Consider the following 19,111-nt stretch of genomic DNA (forward strand, 5'->3'; position numbering starts at 1 on the left):
CATGATTGAGGATATTTTTGCAAAATGACTTATTTGGCTAAAAGGTGGTTAGAAGTGCAAAATTTGGCTAGGACCCCGCAAAGCCAAGAACCTAAGATTTACTAGGAAGACCGGACTGTTACAACCCATATCCACATGTGTTAGTTCATGCCATATATTAGTTAACATAAATCCAAGAAGGAATTATCTTTGAGATGATAAGAAGTCAATCATATTGGTCTTAAGTGATACAAGAGTGTATAAGGGTGATCAACCAGTATTAGAAGTTAAACGAATCAAGGATGTTGTAACTCGTATTTTCAGGTAATCTAGCGGTGCTTAATACACTCAAGAGGTCATTTATTAAGTTATTTTAATCATATAATATCCGTATCATAAGTCTTGAAGTCAAACGAGTTATGAAACAAAAGTCGACAAAAGTTGTCGCAACTTAGGTTCATAATTTTACTTAAACATTAGGTCAAATGTTTCTAATCTTTTCTCATAATTTACAAGGAATTACGGGGTTATCTACCAACCAAATTAAATATCTATGAGTCTAGTTTCCAACGCATTAAACCGTTCATTGATACGATCTCGGAGTAGAGAGATATTCACGTTTTCGCGAGACTGCGCCAAGCACCTCTCTATGGGGCCCACTAAGGCGGTTTAAGATATTTGGACCTATATAGGATGACTCCAACCCATTTTAAGTCATTTCTTTTCACTATTTTCAGACCTTAGAACCCTAGGAACATCCTCTCAAGGTTCTCTCAAGATTCAAGACCCAAAAAAGGGCAAACAACACAAATCAAGTGTCGGGAATTCTGTGGCGCTAGTAAGTCTCTTGTTCTTCTTGTTGTTGCTCATTTTTGTGTCGTTCCAGCTCGTGTGGGAGGTTGTTTTAAAGGGTTTATGTTCTGTAAATACTCCCTCATGTTCTTAATATCAATCCTAGGTGATTTCAAGCCTTCTAAAGTGATTCTAGTGCCGAAAAACACTAATTGATCGCTAGTTTCGCTTTTTTGTTGTTGTGGCAGCATTGGAGGGATATTTCATGGAAATTTAAGGTCAAATTGGAGTTGTTATTTCTGTATAAAGGTAAGTAACCTCTTACTCTATATGTATTTAAGATTATCCAAGTTGCGGCTAAGCCATTGAAGCTAGAACTTGTGAGATATATATCGAAAGGCTTGGTAGTAATGTTATTGTTTTGTGGACTGTTTTGCGTTGTTGTTGGGCTGCGTATTTTACTACTATCTTGTGGAGTTTTGGAGGAGGAAGGGTGTGGAGAAACACCATATATATGTAGGTTTATGGGCTGATAGTTATTCGTAATATTTCCAGGTTGTTTGACACGACTACGGTGGTCGTCGTATGTATGGAGTGATTAGGCTGTGTGTGGACTATTTTGGGAGGCTCAATATGTTTATTATTGATGTTGTTTGGGCTGTTTGGTGATTGTTTTGAATGGTGTGAGGTCATATATATAGGGGAGGTGCTGTCCGTTTCATCGTAAAATAGGTTGTGGTCGATACATAATAGTTATGATGCTTAAATGATAACGATAGTATCGTTTCTCTTATTGTAGACTAAGGAGTTTTGACAATTGCATAGCTTGAGATTGGGGCAGTATATACACGGTATGTGAGGCTATCCCTTTCCTTCTTTTGCACGACTCCGATTGTACATAATGTAATGAATGATCTTCCAAGATACTCTACTCTTAGAAGCTAGCAGTACTTACATTGTTTTCCCTCTTATGGAACGATTGATGTTAATGTTGCTTCTCTTAGTTTTATGTTATCAATGTTGTTGGTACTTCCTGATTCTTATAAGGTTCATAGTGAAGAGTTAGTCCTAATAACGTGTACAGAGGATACCGACCTTACGTCACTCCGAAAGGTTTAGAATGTGATTCCATGAGTCGAGCATGCATTATATATATGTATCTATTTTACTCTACCGAGCCACACTATAGTTGGCCGGGTATGGCACCTATTGTGCAACCACTGATCAGTTGGGTCTTACCGAGCTTCCACGTGGCCGGGTACGATTCTACCGAGCCTATTATGGCCGGGTACGATATGATGATGATGATGCCCATAGAGGCGAATGCTTTAAAGGTTTATGTATTTATACATATGTATCATGCATTTCATGTAAGTAGCCCTCAGAGGTACTAAGATGTTACAGGTTGTATATTCTTTATCCTTGCTTACATTACTGATCGCATTTATGGTTCCTTGCCTTACATACTCAGTACTTTATTCGTACTGACGTCCTTTTATTTGTGGACGCTGCATGTCGTGCTGCAGGTCCTGATAGATAGGCAGGTGCAGCTCCCCCACCACAGTAGACTGTCCAGTTCAGCGGTGATTGGCGAGATCCCTTCTCCGGACTTGCCTTGGTCTTGGTATGCAATTTTTGTTATAGACATTATGGGTATGTCGGGGCCCTGTTCCGGCTATGTTGCAACACTTATGTTCTTTTAGAGGCTCATAGACAGGTGTCGGCTCATGTATTGTTTGGTATGCCTTGTCGGCTAGTTTTTGTTGTATAGTCTTTCATAGTAGTGTGGTAGCTCATACCTTATATGTAGTTTCTTGATTGTCTGGTCATCCCCTGCTATGTATGTTCATGCCGTCATATTTTATTGCTGGTTGTCCATGATCTAGGTCTACCATTTATATTGATCTCGTCAGCCCTAAAAGAAAATAATGAAGGTTACATGAAATGTACGTTGGTGCTCGGCAAGTGTGGTCGGGTGCTAGTCATGGCCCTTCAGTTTGGGTCATGACAAACTTGGTATCAGAGCAAGTCTGTCCTAGGGGTTGTCTATGAGTCGTGTCTAGTAGAGTCTTGATTATGGATGTGTAGCGCGCCACATTTATAATCAGGAGGCTACATGACATCTAGGGTTGTTACCTTCTTCCTGAATCTAGATCGTGCGTAGAGTTGAGTCGTAAGTGTTCGTCTCTAATATTCACCTTGTTTTTTTCAGTGATGCCTTCGACTAGGAAGCAAACGATTAGTAGACGGCTTGATACAACAGCGGGAGAGAGTACCAGTTAGGTGCCCCAAGTTAGAGCAGGACAAAGTGAGGCTCAAAGTGAGATGCCCTCTCATACCTCATCTACTCCATCTCCTCCAGAGGATATTAGAAGGCACCCAGCACCTCCAGTTCCTCCGTCTGGCACTCCAGACCAGGATATGCGGAGTGCTTTGCAGTTATTAACTAGCTTGGTAGCTACTCAGGCTCAGAGACAGAATACAGGTGCTGCTGAGAAACCAGTTAGTACAAGAGTTCGTGATTTTATTAATTTAGACCCTCCAGTGTTTACCGGATCAGACCCCAAGGAGGACCCACAGACTTTTATTGACCAGGTTCATCGTACACTTCGGGTTATGCATGTTAGTGATACAGAGGCAGTAGAGTTGGCTTCTTATCGGCTACGGGATTTAGCGGTTCTCTGGTATGATAGTTGGGAGAGATCCAGGGGTCCGAACCCTCCTCCAGCTATGTGGAAGGAATTTTCTGAGGCCTTTCTTCGTCACTACTTGCCAGTTGAGATACGACGAGCTAGAGCTGATAAGTTCTTGAACCTTAGACAAGGTAATATGAGTGTGCGAGAGTACAGTATGCAGTTTGATTCTTTGGCAAGGTATGCTCCCCATATGGTGGCCGAGATGAGTGATAGGGTGCATATGTTCGTGAATGGGTTGGGACCACATCTGATAAATGAGTGTACGACAGCCTCCTTGGTGGAGGGCATGGATATTTCCTGTATTCAAGCTTATGCCCAGACCCTAGAGGATCGTAAGCGCCAGCAGAGGGCAGTTAGGGAGCAGGATAGGGGCCAGCATAAGAGGGCGAGATTTGCAGGGTATTCTGATGACTTCAGAGGCCGCATCAGGCCACAGTTTTCGAAGAGTTCGGCACCACCTGTAGCTAGTGCTCCTCCACAGTTTCAGAGGCCTCGATATGATCGATCCTATTCTGGTCCAGGTCAGAGTTCGCGGGCATCTGGCTCGCAACATCACAGGGATACTAGTCAGATGAGACCCCCAACACCACATTGTGATCAGTGCGGCAAGGCCTACTTTGGACTGTGTCGTCGAGGTTCTGATGCATGCTATTCGTGCGGGCAGCCTGGCCATATGATGCGGGATTGTCCTAATAGAGGAGGTGATGGTATGGCTCAGCCGACTGGATCTGTGTCTGGTTCTTCCTCATCAGTTCGACCTCCAACACGGGGTTTTCAGCAGTCGACAGGTCGTGGTAGGGGTAGAGGTGCAGTGCCGAGTTCGAGTGGCGCTCAAAATCGAACCTATGCTCTAGTGGGTCGACATGATCTCGAGTCGTCTCCAGATGTTGTTACAGGTATTATATCTGTGTTTTCTTATGATGTATATGCGCTGATTGATCCGGGATCTACATTATCATATGTTACACCCTTTGTGGCTAATAAGTTTGGCATTGAACCTGAATTGATAAGTAAACCCCTCGCGGTATCTACTCCGATAGGAGATTATGTGATTGCTAGAAGGGTATATAGAGGTTGCACTGTGATGATTTGTAGTCGTCAAACCTCGGCAAATTTATTTGACTTAGAAATGGTTGATTTTGATGTGATAATGGGAATGGACTAGTTGGCCTCATGCTATGCAAATGTTGACTGTCGTACGAAGATGGTTAGGTTCCAATTTCCGGGTGAACCCGTCATTGAATGGAAAGGGAACATTGCTACACCGAAAGGTAGGTTTATTTCCTATATTAAGGCAAGGAAAATGATCTCAAAAGGTTACATTTATCATCTCGTTCGCGTTAGGGATGCGGAGGAGAAACCGCCTACTTTACAATCAATCCCTGTGGTCAACGAATTCCCAGATGTTTTCCCAGATGAACTCCCAGGCCTTCCTCCTGAAAGGGAGATTGAGTTTAGCATTGATGTGTTGCCTGACACTCAACCGATCTCTATTCCTCCATACAAAATGGCCCCGGCAAAGTTGCGAGAGTTGAAGGTGCAGTTGAAGGACTTGCTGGATAAGGGCTTTATTAGGCCTAGCACTTTACCTTGGGGTGCACCAGTCCTATTCGTGCGGAAGAAAGACGGGTCGTTACGGATGTGTATCGACTATCGACAGTTGAATAAGTCTACTATAAAGAACAAGTATCCACTTCCAAGAATTGATGACCTGTTTGACCAACTCCAGGGTGCCAAGTATTTCTCTAAGATTGATTTACGTTCAGGGTATCATCAGGTGAGGGTTAGGGAGAAGGATATTCCAAAGATGGCCTTCCGGACAAGATATGGGCACTTTGAGTTCTTGGTGATGTCGTTCGGGCTAACAAATGCCCCAGCAGCTTTTATGGATCTCATGAATACTATATTCAGGCCCTATCTTGATGTGTTCATGATTGTATTCATTGATGACATTCTAGTGTATTCTCGTTCGGAGGCGGAACATGCGGGCCACTTGCGGATAGTATTACAGACGCTTCAGGATCGTAAGTTATATGCTAAGCTCTCCAAATGTGAATTCTGGCTGAACTCAGTAGCATTCCTTGGCCATGTGATATCTGATGAGGGTATTAGTATCGACACTCAGAAGATCGATGCAGTAAAGAATTGGCCGAGACCTACAACACCATCAGAAGTCCGCAGCTTCCTAGGGCTAGCAGGATATTATAGGCGGTTTGTAGAAGGATTTTCCTCTATATCATCACCATTGACTAAGTTAACACAAAAAGCTACCAAATTCCAGTGGTCTAACACTTGTGAACGTAGTTTTCAGGAGCTGAAGAATCGATTGACATCTGCACCAGTGCTCACTCTTCCTGAAGGAACAGAAGGTTATGTGGTATATTGTGATGCCTCAGGTATAGGTTTGGGGTGCGTATTGATGCAGCGTGGGAATGTGATTGCTTATGCATCAAGACAATTGAAGAAGCATGAAAAGAATTATCCAACCCATGATTTGGAATTGGTTGCAGTAATATATGCTTTGAAGATATGGCGGCACTACTTATACGGCGTCCATGTTGACATCTACACATATCACAAGAGTTTACAATACATCTTCAAGCAGAAAGAGTTGAATTTGAGGCAGCGTAGGTGGCTTGAATTATTGAAAGACTACGACATCGAGATATTGTATCATCCCGGTAAAGCCAATGTTGTGGCAGACGCTCTCAGCCGTAAATCAATGGGAAGCTTAGTACATATTGAGGCAGGTAGATGGGGGTTGATTAAAGAGCTTCATCAGCTAGCCAATATGAGAATCAGATTGTTAGACTCTGATGATGGAGGTGTTACTGTACAGAATACATCAGAATCATCTTTGGTAGCCGAGGTAAAAGCACGACAATATGAAGATCCTATCTTAGTACGATTAAGAGAAAGAATTCAACAGTGTAAAAGTATGGCTTTTGGGATCGGAAAAGACGGGGCACTGAGATACCAGAGCCGATTGTGTGTGCCTAATGTGGCAGGGTTGCGAGAGAAGATTATGAATGAGATTCATCAATCCCGATATTCCATCCATCCCGGCTCGACAAAGATGTATCATGATGTCAAGGAGCAGTATTGGTGGGATAATATGAAGAAGTCTATTGCAGAATTTGTGGCCCAGTGTCCCAATTGTCAACAAGTAAAGATAGAACATCAGAAACCCGGTGGATTGCTTCAAAATATAGAGATTCCGACCTGGAAGTGGGAGGTGATTAATATGGACTTCATTATTGGATTACCTCGCTCTTATCATAAGTTTGACTCCATCTGGGTGATAATTGATCGACTTACAAAATGTGCCCATTTTCTGCCAGTGAAGACAACTTACACGGCTGAAAATTATGCGAAGTTGTATATCAAGGAGATTGTTAGGCTTCATGGTGTGCCCATGTCTATTATATCAGACCGATGAGCTCAATTTACGGCTAACTTTTGGAGGTCTTTCCAGAAGGGTTTAGGCACACAAGTAAATCTCAGCACTGCATTTCATCCGCAGACTGACGGACAGGCTGAACGTACTATTCAGACACTGGAAGATATGCTACGAGCATGTGTTCTAGATTTTAAGGGGAATTGGGATGATCATCTTCCACTCATAGAATTCGCCTATAACAATAGCTACCATTCCAGTATTAAAATGGCCCCATACGAGGCACTATACGGGAGGAGATGTAGATCACCAGTTGGATGGTTCGAAGTCGGTGAAACAGAATTATATGGGCCAGATTTGATTCACCAAGCTATTGAGAAGGTGAAAGTGATACAGGAGTGATTGAGGACGGCACAAAGCAGGCAAAAATCTTATTCTGATGTCCGACGTCGTGATCTAGAGTTTGAGATTGGTGATTGAGTTTTCCTGAGGATCTCACCAATGAAGGGTATTATGCGTTTTGGGAAGAAAGGTAAGCTGAGTCCAAGGTATTTCGGGCCATATAAAATTCTTCGACGGATTGGACAGGTTGCTTATGAGTTAGAATTGCCATCCGAATTGGAATTTGTCCACCCGGTATTCCATGTATCTATGTTGAGAAAATGTATTGGAGACCCTTCTCGAGTCGTCCCTATCAAAGATGTACAAGTTACAGAGGACCTATCATATGAAGAAGTGCCAGTGGCGATATTAGATCGGCAAGTCCGCAAGCTGAGAACAAAAGATGTAGCTTCCGTCAAAGTATTGTGGAGGAATAAAAATATGGAAGAAATGACATGGGAAGCAGAAGAGGAGATGAAGTCTAAATACCCTTACTTATTCCAGAATGAAGCAATAATTTGAGAATACTCCTACATTGGAAGGTGAAACGGCTCTATGAGGTAAGCAATAATTTGAGAATACTCCTCCTTAATACAAAATGGTGATATGTAGATAATGTAAATATGCATAATGCTTTGTGTAGCCTTGTGAAGCCATATGTTGGGCTTAATTACTTGCAAGTTTTGCTAGTGACCATTTTATAGGGGAAAATTGATCGGAAATTTCCATTGGAATCCACGATGATTTAAACTCCCCATAAACCCTTACATTCGAGGACGAATGTTCCTAAGGGGGGAGGGTGTTACAACCCATATCCACATGTGTTAGTTCATGACATATATTAGTTAACATAAATCCAAGAAGGAATTATCTTTGAGATGATAAGAAGTCAATCATATTGGTCTTAAGTGATACAAGAGTGTATAAGGGTGATCAACCAGTATTAGAAGTTAAACGAATCAAGGATGTTGTAACTCGTATTTTCAGGTAATCTAGCGGTGCTTAATACACTCAAGAGGTCATTTATTAAGTTATTTTAATCATATAATATCCGTATCATAAGTCTTGAAGTCAAACGAGTTATGAAACAAAAGTCGACAAAAGTTGTCGCAACTTAGGTTCATAATTTTACTTAAACATTAGGTCAAATGTTTCTAATCTTTTCTCATAATTTACAAGGAATTACGAGGTTATCTACCAACCAAATTAAATATCTATGAGTCTAGTTTCCAACGCATTAAACCGTTCATTGATACGATCTCGGAGTAGAGAGATATTCACGTTTTCGCGAGACTGCGCCAAGCACCTCTCTATGGGGCCCACTAAGGCGGTTTAAGATATTTGGACCTATATAGGATGACTCCAACCCGTTTTAAGTCATTTATTTTCACTATTTTCAGACCTTAGAACCCTAGGAACATCCTCTCAAGGTTCTCTCAAGATTCAAGACCCAAAAAAAGGGCAAACAACACAAATCAAGTGTCGGGAATTCCGTGGCGCTAGTAAGTCTCTTGTTCTTCTTGTTGTTGCTCATTTTTGTGTCGTTCCAGCTCGTGTGGGAGGTTGTTTTAAAGGGTTTATGTTCTGTAAATACTCCCTCATGTTCTTAATATCAATCCTAGGTGATTTCAAGCCTTCTAAAGTGATTCTAGTGCCGAAAAACACTAATTGATCGCTAGTTTCGCTTTTTTGTTGTTGTGGCAGCATTGGAGGGATATTTCATGGAAATTTAAGGTCAAATTGGAGTTGTTATTTCTGTATAAAGGTAAGGAACCTCTTACTCTATATGTATTTAAGATTATCCAAGTTGCGGCTAAGCCATTGAAGCTAGAACTTGTGAGATATATATCGAAAGGCTTGGTAGTAATGTTATTGTTTTGTGGACTGTTTTGCGTTGTTGTTGGGCTGCGTATTTTACTACTATCTTGTGGAGTTTTGGAGGAGGAAGGGTGTGGAGAAACACCATATATATGTAGGTTTATTGGCTGATAGTTATTCGTAATATTTCCAGGTTGTTTGACACGACTACGGTGGTCGTCGTATGTATGGAGTGATTAGGCTGTGTGTGGACTATTTTGGGAGGCTCAATATGTTTATTATTGATGTTGTTTGGGCTGTTTGGTGATTGTTTTGAATGGTGTGAGGTCATATATATAGGGGAGGTGCTGTCCGTTTCATCGTAAAATAGGTTGTGGTCGATACATAATAGTTATGACGCTTAAATGATAACGATAGTATCGTTTCTCTTATTGTAGACTAAGGAGTTTTGACAATTGCATAGCTTGAGATTGGGGCAGTATATACAAGGTATGTGAGGCTATCCCTTTCCTTCTTTTGCACGACTCCGATTGTACATAATGTAATGAACGATCTTCCAAGATACTCTACTCTTAGAAGCTAGCAGTACTTACATTGTTTTCCCTCTTATGGAACGATTGATGTTAATGTTGCTTCTCTTAGTCTTATGTTATCAATGTTGTTGGTACTTCCTGATTCTTATAAGGTTCATAGTGAAGAGTTAGTCCTAATAACGTGTACAGAGGATACCGACCTTACGTCACTCCGAAAGGTTTAGAATGTGATTCCATGAGTCGAGCATGCATTATATATATGTATCTATTTTACTCTACCGAGCCACACTATAGTTGGCCGGGTACGACACCTATTGTGCAACCACTGATCAGTTGGGTTTTACCGAGCTCCACGTGGCCGGGTACGATTCTACCGAGCCTATTATGGTCGGGTACGATATGATGATGATGATGCCCATAGAGGCGAATGCTTTAAAGGTTTATGTATTTATACATATGTATCATGCATTTCATGTAAGTAGCCCTCAGAGGTACTAAGATGTTACAGGTTGTATATTCTCTATCCTTGCTTACATTACTGATCGCATTTATGGTTCCTTGCCTTACATACTCAGTACTTTATTCGTACTGACGTCCTTTTATTTGTGGACGCTGCATGTCGTGCTGCAGGTCCTGATAGATAGGCAGGTGCAGCTCCCCCACCACAGTAGACTGTCCAGTTCAGCGGTGATTGGCGAGATCCCTTCTCCGGACTTGCCTTGGTCTTGTTATGCAATTTTTGTTATAGACATTATGGGTATGTCGGGGCCCTGTTCCGGCTATGTTGCAACACTTATGTTCTTTTAGAGGCTCATAGACAGGTGTCGGCTCATGTATAGTTTGGTATGCCTTGTCGGCTAGTTTTTGTTGTATAGTCTTTCATAGTAGCGTGGTAGCTCATACCTTATATGTAGTTTCTTGATTGTCTGGTCATCCCCTGCTATGTATGTTCATGCCGTCATATTTTATTGCTGGTTGTCCATGATCTAGGTCTACCATTTATATTGATCTCGTCAGCCCTAAAAGATAATAATGAAGGTTAGATGAAATGTACGTTGGTGCTCGGCAAGTGTGGTCGGGTGTTAGTCATGGCCCTTCAGTTTGGGTCATGACACGGACCCTACGTGGGTTGTCTACGTATCACACCCCGAAAGACGAGAATCTGGTATGCGTAGTTCGGGTAAATTGGATACGGCCAAGAATTAAAAAAAACTAATTTAGAGAAAATATATTTTGCTTTGAAAAATGAGAAATCATATAAACTCTTTTTTTGGATTTTCTTTTCCTCTTTTTTTTGATCTTTTTTTTTTGATTTTTGAAAAAAAATGATAAAAAGTGCAAAATCTTTTGAATTTTTCAAGCTCTTTTTTTCTTAACAAAATGTAACAGAAACATAATTAGGCCTCACTCGCTTTATCTTCACACTTCACCCTCTCTTTTTCCTCTTTTTTTCTTTTTTTCATTTTTCATTTGCCCTCAACTATCATTGGTCTGCCAAATGTCCCTTTTACCCTTGAATAAATGCAACATGTAGCACATAGGATGCATCAAGATGGTCTATTATTTTGGGTACACCTGTCCTAGACGGACCCAACCCCTGTGTTGAGTCCCCAAAGTCAAAATGCACACGATGCAAACAAACGTTCCTACTAGGGATCCGGCATGAGGCTGAGTTATTCTAGGTTCAAAACCTGGGTATGTGTTCTAAACTGTGTACCCGAGCGGACAACTCGAGCCGAGGAGGGGGCTACGTACCGGGAACCAAAAGGCCATCTGGCTTAGTAACTTGTCCGAGCCTCTTTCTTATTTCAAGGTATGACACTAACAGAATAGGGAGTCTCGACCAGCGAGCACATCCCCGAAGATGAGGAGAGAAGGGTTTCGTAACAGTTTATATACAGTTCAGATAATATCGAAGCGGTAAAAAGTATCACTTAGCACATTAGGCTCAAACATGTAACAAAATCAGATAAAGCCAAATATAACAATTTATCTAAGCTCGAATTCTGAACCCTGAACCAGAGATTCTGGGTTCGATCCCAAGCAGAGTCGCCAGAGCTGTCACACCTCTTTTTTCCTACACCCCGGAAGAGTATAAAGGAGTTTTTCTAATTTAAGGAAAATCGAAACGGGATTTATTGTTAAAAGATTCAGAGTCGCCACTTGGGAGATTTATGGTGTCCCAAGTCACCGATTGAATCCCGAGTCGAGGAAAAGCTTGACTCTGTGTTACAGTCCGCGAACCAAAAATCCGGGTAAGGAATTCTGTTAACCCGGGAGAAGCTATTAGGCATTCCCGAGTTCCGTGGTTCTAGCACGGTCGCTCATCTGTTATAATTGGCCTATTTACTTGATTTTAGTACATGTTTAGACTATGGTGCAATTTTAACTAACCACTTTATTTAATTAATTTTAGGAAATATTCAACGTCATTTAAAACACTTCTTGAACCACGTCACATAATGCACCCACGGTCCACGACACATTTTATCTAACGTTGTTGAGATTTGGATTTGGGTCACATAAATGTGCACCCAAATTTGGATTTATGTAACATGACCACGCCACGGGAACTGGACCCGTGATCACGATAAATTTATTATTAATCGCGCCTAAAGCACTCTAACGGAGTTCATTATTCTTCCTAAACTTTGAGACTATTGCGAGGCCATTAATTACGAACAAGATATTATTGGGGAGCAAATAGGCTAGCTAACACGATCTATTACTTGGTCGGATTCCTTATGGTCCAAGGCCTACCTTGTGGCCCATTCTTATTCCTTGCCAAGAAATAAACAACTCCAATTTTTCTATCTACCCGATTAAAAGCATTTATTCAATAACCCAAGACTACATGCATCACACTCGAAATAAAAACTAATTAAAACAATTAAAATGAAAACTAAGGCATGCTACTCAAACAACGCAGAATCATAAATCAACCAACACACGCACCAAGCTATCATAACATAATGAAATGAGAATAAAAATTGAGAAATGGACCTTTTATTGGTGAACAATGTTGAAAATTGCAAATTAATCGGGTTAAGCAAAGTAACAATCCTTGGACCGAAACATCGCGATTACAAACCGAAACCTCGAATCGACACCCTAAGCCTTGATCCCCACTGACAATCATCTTCACTCTTCTGAACCAACAACTGGCATGCACGGATAACTATAAAGAAACCTTTCTCAAATGATAGTTGACCTCGAATTGGAATTGTCTCATAACGAGCAAAGTTGCTTTTTTCACTAATTGAAACTTGATCTCTTAATAGGCCAGACCTTCTTCGAGGTAAATCGGCACTTGAAAGAGTATGTTGGGCCACTAAATAGCTTGAAAATTCTTGAAATTTTGGGCAAATCCTTGTACCTCTGATCAAATGAGTATATATTAGAGTAGTATCTGACAATAGCATGAATTTTTATTCTTAGTGTTGTCCGCTTTGGAATTTATTTTAGGAAATTCAGAGTTATCTTCAATCCTTTTTCAAATCAGAGAGCTTATTGGCTCTGGAACTCGTTGAGGGTATGGGTGGCCATTCTCTTTTTTGGAATTTTCAGTCTAACGAAGAAGAAAGGAAACGGCTGATTGTTTATTTTAGGCATAGGTCTTAGTTTAGGGATTAGGTACTATTATATAGGGGTAGGAATTAGGTTAGGGGTATGGGCCTATAAATTATGGGCTTGGGAATTATGTGCTAGGTCCAAAAATTAAGCTTAAAAATGAGTCGTTTGAGCCCGAATTTATTCTTTCCACGCGAATGAGATTAAAATACGACCTCATTTATTGATTAATATAACTTAAATAAAATACTATTAAAATAAGACTAATCGTTAAAACAAACCTACTTTTTTTGGTATTTTCAAATATCATATTCAAATAAAAGTAATGTACGATTTTTGCATATTTTTTTTAGTTTTACGAAAAGTAATAAACTAAAAGCAACTAAAAAGAAGAAATATTTTTTGTAATTTTCATTTTTTGATAAAAATAAAGTAAAAGAGTCAAAACTAATTAAAATGTCGATATTAGGCCTAAACTAAACATTTTAAAATGGGTGAAATTTCGGGGAGGGTCAAAAATCACATGTCTACACCAGTATATTACAATGGAGAAGTGGAAAATAGTAAAAATTTGGTATCTAGAACAATTTACTGAAATTAAATAATTTAAAATATTGTTTCTTGTATATTATGCTGGAGATGACATTTAAAGCATCATCTCCCTTATTTTATACTGGATGTGTACAATCCATATTTCCCTGCCTTAATTTTAGAGATTTATTGATAGAATTAAAATTATAAGCAGTGGAGATTAAATGATACAAATAGCTTTTTATTACGTAATAAATATGGTGTTTTATGAGCTAGTAGCTATTTTTATGGCATAACATACAAGTCACTCTAGTATAGCTGTCTATAATATTTAATCATTTTGTCAGTACTTCATGACCATTGAGTGCAGTCTTTTATGCATTTTTAACCACAAATTATATTATACGTTGGAAATTGTGTTATAGTAATAATTACATTTTCAAAATTATTTCATAGGAGTCTATATTTTATGGATAATAAGTTGGATAACATAATTTTACAGGATTATATCGATTCTGTCACGACCCTAAACCCAGACCCGGTCATGATGGCGCCTATCGTGAAACAAGGTCAGTCGACACAAACTCCTAATCCATTTTTAATAGTTATAGTAATTCAATTTAAAACATTAACAAATGATAAATCCCAAAACAAAGTGAAATAGAACAATGCGGAAATAAACACAGCCCGACATCGGGGTGTCACCAGTCGTGAGCATCTAACATAAGTCTAAGAGTATGAAAAAGGCCTACACAGTCTTTTGCAGAATCCAGTACAAGGGAAAAATAAAGATATGAGGGAGAAACGCTGGGCTGCGAATGCCGAGCAGCTACCTAGTGAACTCCGAATAGCACGCTGGAAGCAATCAGCCCTAGCTAGTAGGACCTGAGGCTCATGTATCTGCACATAGGGTACAGGGAGTAATGTGAGTACGCCAACTCAGTGAGTAATAAAAGTAAAGGTAGCTGAGCGATAACAAAACACGTAAAACACGACAAAATGCTACAAAGAGGCAGTATGAAATCAATACAATGCAATAGAACAGTGAAAACTTGTAAAAAAATACCTCAGTTCAGTAAAAACCTCTTAAAACATCTTTTAGCAGTCAAACAAGTGAATGAAAGGCAGTGAGAAAAGATAAACACATAAAATCAGCCTCTCAGGCACAATATCGATAGAAATCAGCCCATTGGGCAATAACATGGAATAACATAAGCCCCTCGGGCTATATCACATATCACAGTGGGTACCCGCGCTAACTGGGGGTGCACAGACTCCGAGAGGGGCCCCTTACGGCCCAAGCGTAATATTAAGCCATCTCGTGGCATAATCAATAGGCTCTCAGCCTCATATCAAGCCACCTTATGGCGTACAACTCAGGCCCTCAGCCTCATAATCATGAATCAGCTCAATACCATTGCGGCGCGCAGCCTGATCCCATATTAACCTTACAACACAGGCCCTCGGCCCCACTCAGTCAGAAATCCCTAAAAGTCACTCGGGCATAGTAAAATATGATGCTCAGCTCAAAATATCATTTAAGATGTCAAAATAGAGTAAACATGGCTGATTTATAAAAACAATAGAATATAGCATGACTAAGTATAGGTATAAAGTCAAAACAGTAAGGAGTAGTAGTAAAAAATCCCCTAAGGGTCCAAAACAGTTGGCACGAGGCCCAAATATGGCATTCAGCCCAAAACATGATGATAGCAAACAGTTTTCAATCAACGCAGTTAAACAGTCATACGGGATGGACTAAGTAACAATCCCCAACGGTAAACGATCCCACGCTCGTCATCTAACGTGTGCGTCACCTTAATATAGCACAACGATGTAAAATTCGGGGTTTATACCCTCAGAACAACATTTACAATCATTACTCACCTTTATCCGGTCCAAACTCTATCCCACAATGCCTTTACCTCTCAAATCGGCCTCCGAATGCTCCAAATCTAACCAAAAATCAGTGCAAAATCATCAAAATATGCTAAGGGAACAAAGCTCACTCGAAAGAAATCAAATTACAACACAAATTCCTAAATTGGCCAAACCCGACCCCCAAGCCCACGTCTCAAAATCCGATAAAAATTACATCAATAGACTCCTTATCACTCTCCGAGTTCATTCATATCAAAATCACCAAAATCCAACCACAAACGACCCTTCAAATTCCAAATTTTTAGGTCTCCAATTACAAGCCCTAGTTCTTCAATATTTAGGCTTAAACTCTATAAATTCCATGATTAATTAGGTATAAAACACATTAGGATTGAGTAGTAAGTTCATAAATCTTACCTCCAAGTGTTCCCTTTTGATTCCCTCTTCAATCCTCTCCAAAAAACTCTGAAATCGCCCAAAAATGGAGGAACTTAGACCCAAAATCGCGGAATTGGTCTTTTAAAACATTCTGCCCAGCACTTAAAAACCCTTCATCGCGAACACGGTCAATTCCTCGCATTCGTGAAGCACAACCTGGCATTGACCACTTAATCCTTCTTCGCAAATGTGACGCCCTGTATGCGAACGCGAAGACTCAGCTTCACAACCCATCGCGAACGCGGCTTCCCTCTCACGAACACGTAGCTCACTAACCCCAAACCTTCGCGAATGTGGGACCTCCATTGCAAACGCGAAGGCCAAACCTCCAGCCTCTCATCCTAACCCACTCGCGAACGCGAGGGCCCACTCACGAACGCAAAGGCCAAAGGTCTTGAACACTCACAGCATATTTTCTACAATCTTTTTCAACTTGAAATGATTCGTTCAACCACCCGAAACTCACCCGAGGCCCTCGGGACCTCAACCAAATACACCAACATATCTCATAATTTCATTCAAATTCGTTCCAACCTTCGGAGCACTCAAAACAACATCAAAACACCAAGTTTTCATCGGATTCAAGCCTAAGAAATTCCAAAATCTTCCAAATTCCGCTTTCGATCAAAAAGTCTATCGAATCACGTCCGAATGACCTGAAATTTTGCACACACATCCCAAATGACACAACGGACCTACTGCAACTCCCGGAATTCCATTCCAACCCCTATATGAAAATCTCACCTCCAACCGGAAAACGCCAAAATTCCAATTTCGTCAATTCAAGCCTAAATCTACTCTATACTTCCAAAACACATTCCGATCATACTCCTAAGTCCCAAATCACCTTCTAAACCTATCCGAATCATCAGAATTTACATCCAAGCCCTTTATCACACAATTCAACATCTGGTTAACTTTTCCAACTTAAGCTTACTCAAAAGAGACTAAGTGTCTCAAACCTTATTAAAACCTCTCCGAACCCGAGCCAACCTTCTCGATAACACATAATACAGCTGAGCAAGGCAATAAGAAGCAGAAATGGGAGAAACGGAGTGGTAACTCATAAAACGATCGGCCGGGTCGTTACAGATTCAGTATACTGGAGTCTAATTTTCATTTGTTTGTGTAATTTTGATTCATATATATTATGCTGCACCTATATCACCTGCAAGTATTTTCTCAAGTATTTTAAACCCGGAAGTGTACAATAAATTATATTATGTTGCAGCTATATCATCTGCAAGTATATTGATTTATGCATAATAAGTTTGATTTCATAGGTTGGTTCCTGTATATTATGCTGGAAATTCTAATTATGAAGCGATATAAATCAGTATATTATATTGGAAAAGAGTAAAGCAATTAGTATTTTATGATATAATAGCTATTATATGACGTGACATACAAGTGACTCTAATATAGTTGCCTATAATATTTCATCATTACCTATAATATTTTATCATTTCGTCTGAATTTCGGTACTTTACATAACCATTGGATGCAGTGTTTTATGCATTTTTAATCATAAATTATATTATATGTTGGGAGTTGTGTTATAGTAATTAGAGCATTTATACTGATCTGTTATACTGGAGTCAAATTTTGATTTGTTTCTGTATATTCTACTGGAGTTCTATATATATAATAGAAATGTGTAAAACACGAAAAAAAATTATCCAAAATAAATTGCTAGAATATAATACACATTGCTTTGTATTACGTAATAAATATGGTATTTTATGATTTAATAACTATTTTTATGATGTAACATGCAAATGATTCTAATATAATTTCATATAATATTTCATTATTTAGTCTGCATTGAATTACTTTATTAGGTACAGTCTTTGATGCATTTTCAACCACTAAAATTAATTTATATTTTACATTGGGAGTTGTGTTACAGTAATAATTATATTTTCACTTTTTTCATAAAATTGTGATTTATGAATCTTTATGTTTACCCCTGACGTTCAATTTGCCTTCTGTCTTTTCATATACGCTGTAGAAATTTTTTTCTGCTATATAAGTAGGCTATGGTTTGTCGATTTATTCACTCAAACGCATCTAGTTTTAATACACAAAATAGAAAAAATAACGAAAAATGGATGTCGTGATCAAAACCATAATTGATGAAATGAAGCAAGATATTATAGAAGCATTTGAGATGAAGTTTAAAGAGTTCATAGAGAAGTATGAAAGGGATTTAAGAAGAATCAAGGACAAGCTGGATAGGCTAGAGAGGATTGCCCGAGATGGCGGTTCTAGTGCTTCTGGAGGATATAGTTCCTTTGACACTGACGATATGGATGATTAGTTTTTATTTTATGTTCTATTTTAGTGTATAAACCTTTAAACTCCAGTAGATTATACTGGAAGTATTTGAAAGTAGGCTAGGTTTTGTGGAAGTGTAACGACCCGACCGGTCCTTATGAGCTTTTGTACTTCGTTCGCCAGTTGTCGAGCATGACTAGCCCCGTATGATATATTATGACTTATTTAAATCATCGGTTTTGGTTTTCAGGGTAATCGAAATAATTTGGAAGAACAGTTCTCAGTTTGAAGCTTTAAGTTTGAAAGGTTTAAACAAGTTTTGAATTATTAGTATATGATCTCGGATTAGAATTTTTATGATTTGGTTAGCTCCGTTAGGTGATTTGAGACTTAGAATCATGATCAGAATGTGTTTTGGAGGTCCGTGGAAGGTTTAGGCATGAATTGGCGAAAATGGAATTTGGGTATTTTCCGATTGATAGGTGAGATTTTGATATAGGGGTCGAAATGGAATTCTGGAAGTTGGAATAGGCCCGTTGTGTCATTCTTGATGTGTGTGCAAACTTTCAGGTCATTCGGACGAGGTTTGGTAGAATTTTTTATCGAAAGCGTATTTCTAAGATTTTTGGAACCTTAGGCTTGAATCCGATATTATTTGGTTGATTCGATGTTATTTGAGGTGTTTTGAAGATTTTCATAATTTGGATAGTGGTATACGACTTGTTCGTTCTTTTAGTTGAGGTCCCGGGGGCCTCAGGGTGATTTCGGATGGTTAGCGGGTGATTTTGAGTTGGGTTTGGCAGCTGAAGTTTTTCTAT

The sequence above is a fragment of the Nicotiana tabacum genome, chromosome 10 (genome assembly GCF_000715075.1).
Source record: "Nicotiana tabacum cultivar K326 chromosome 10, ASM71507v2, whole genome shotgun sequence".
Lineage (NCBI taxonomy): Eukaryota > Viridiplantae > Streptophyta > Magnoliopsida > Solanales > Solanaceae > Nicotiana > Nicotiana tabacum.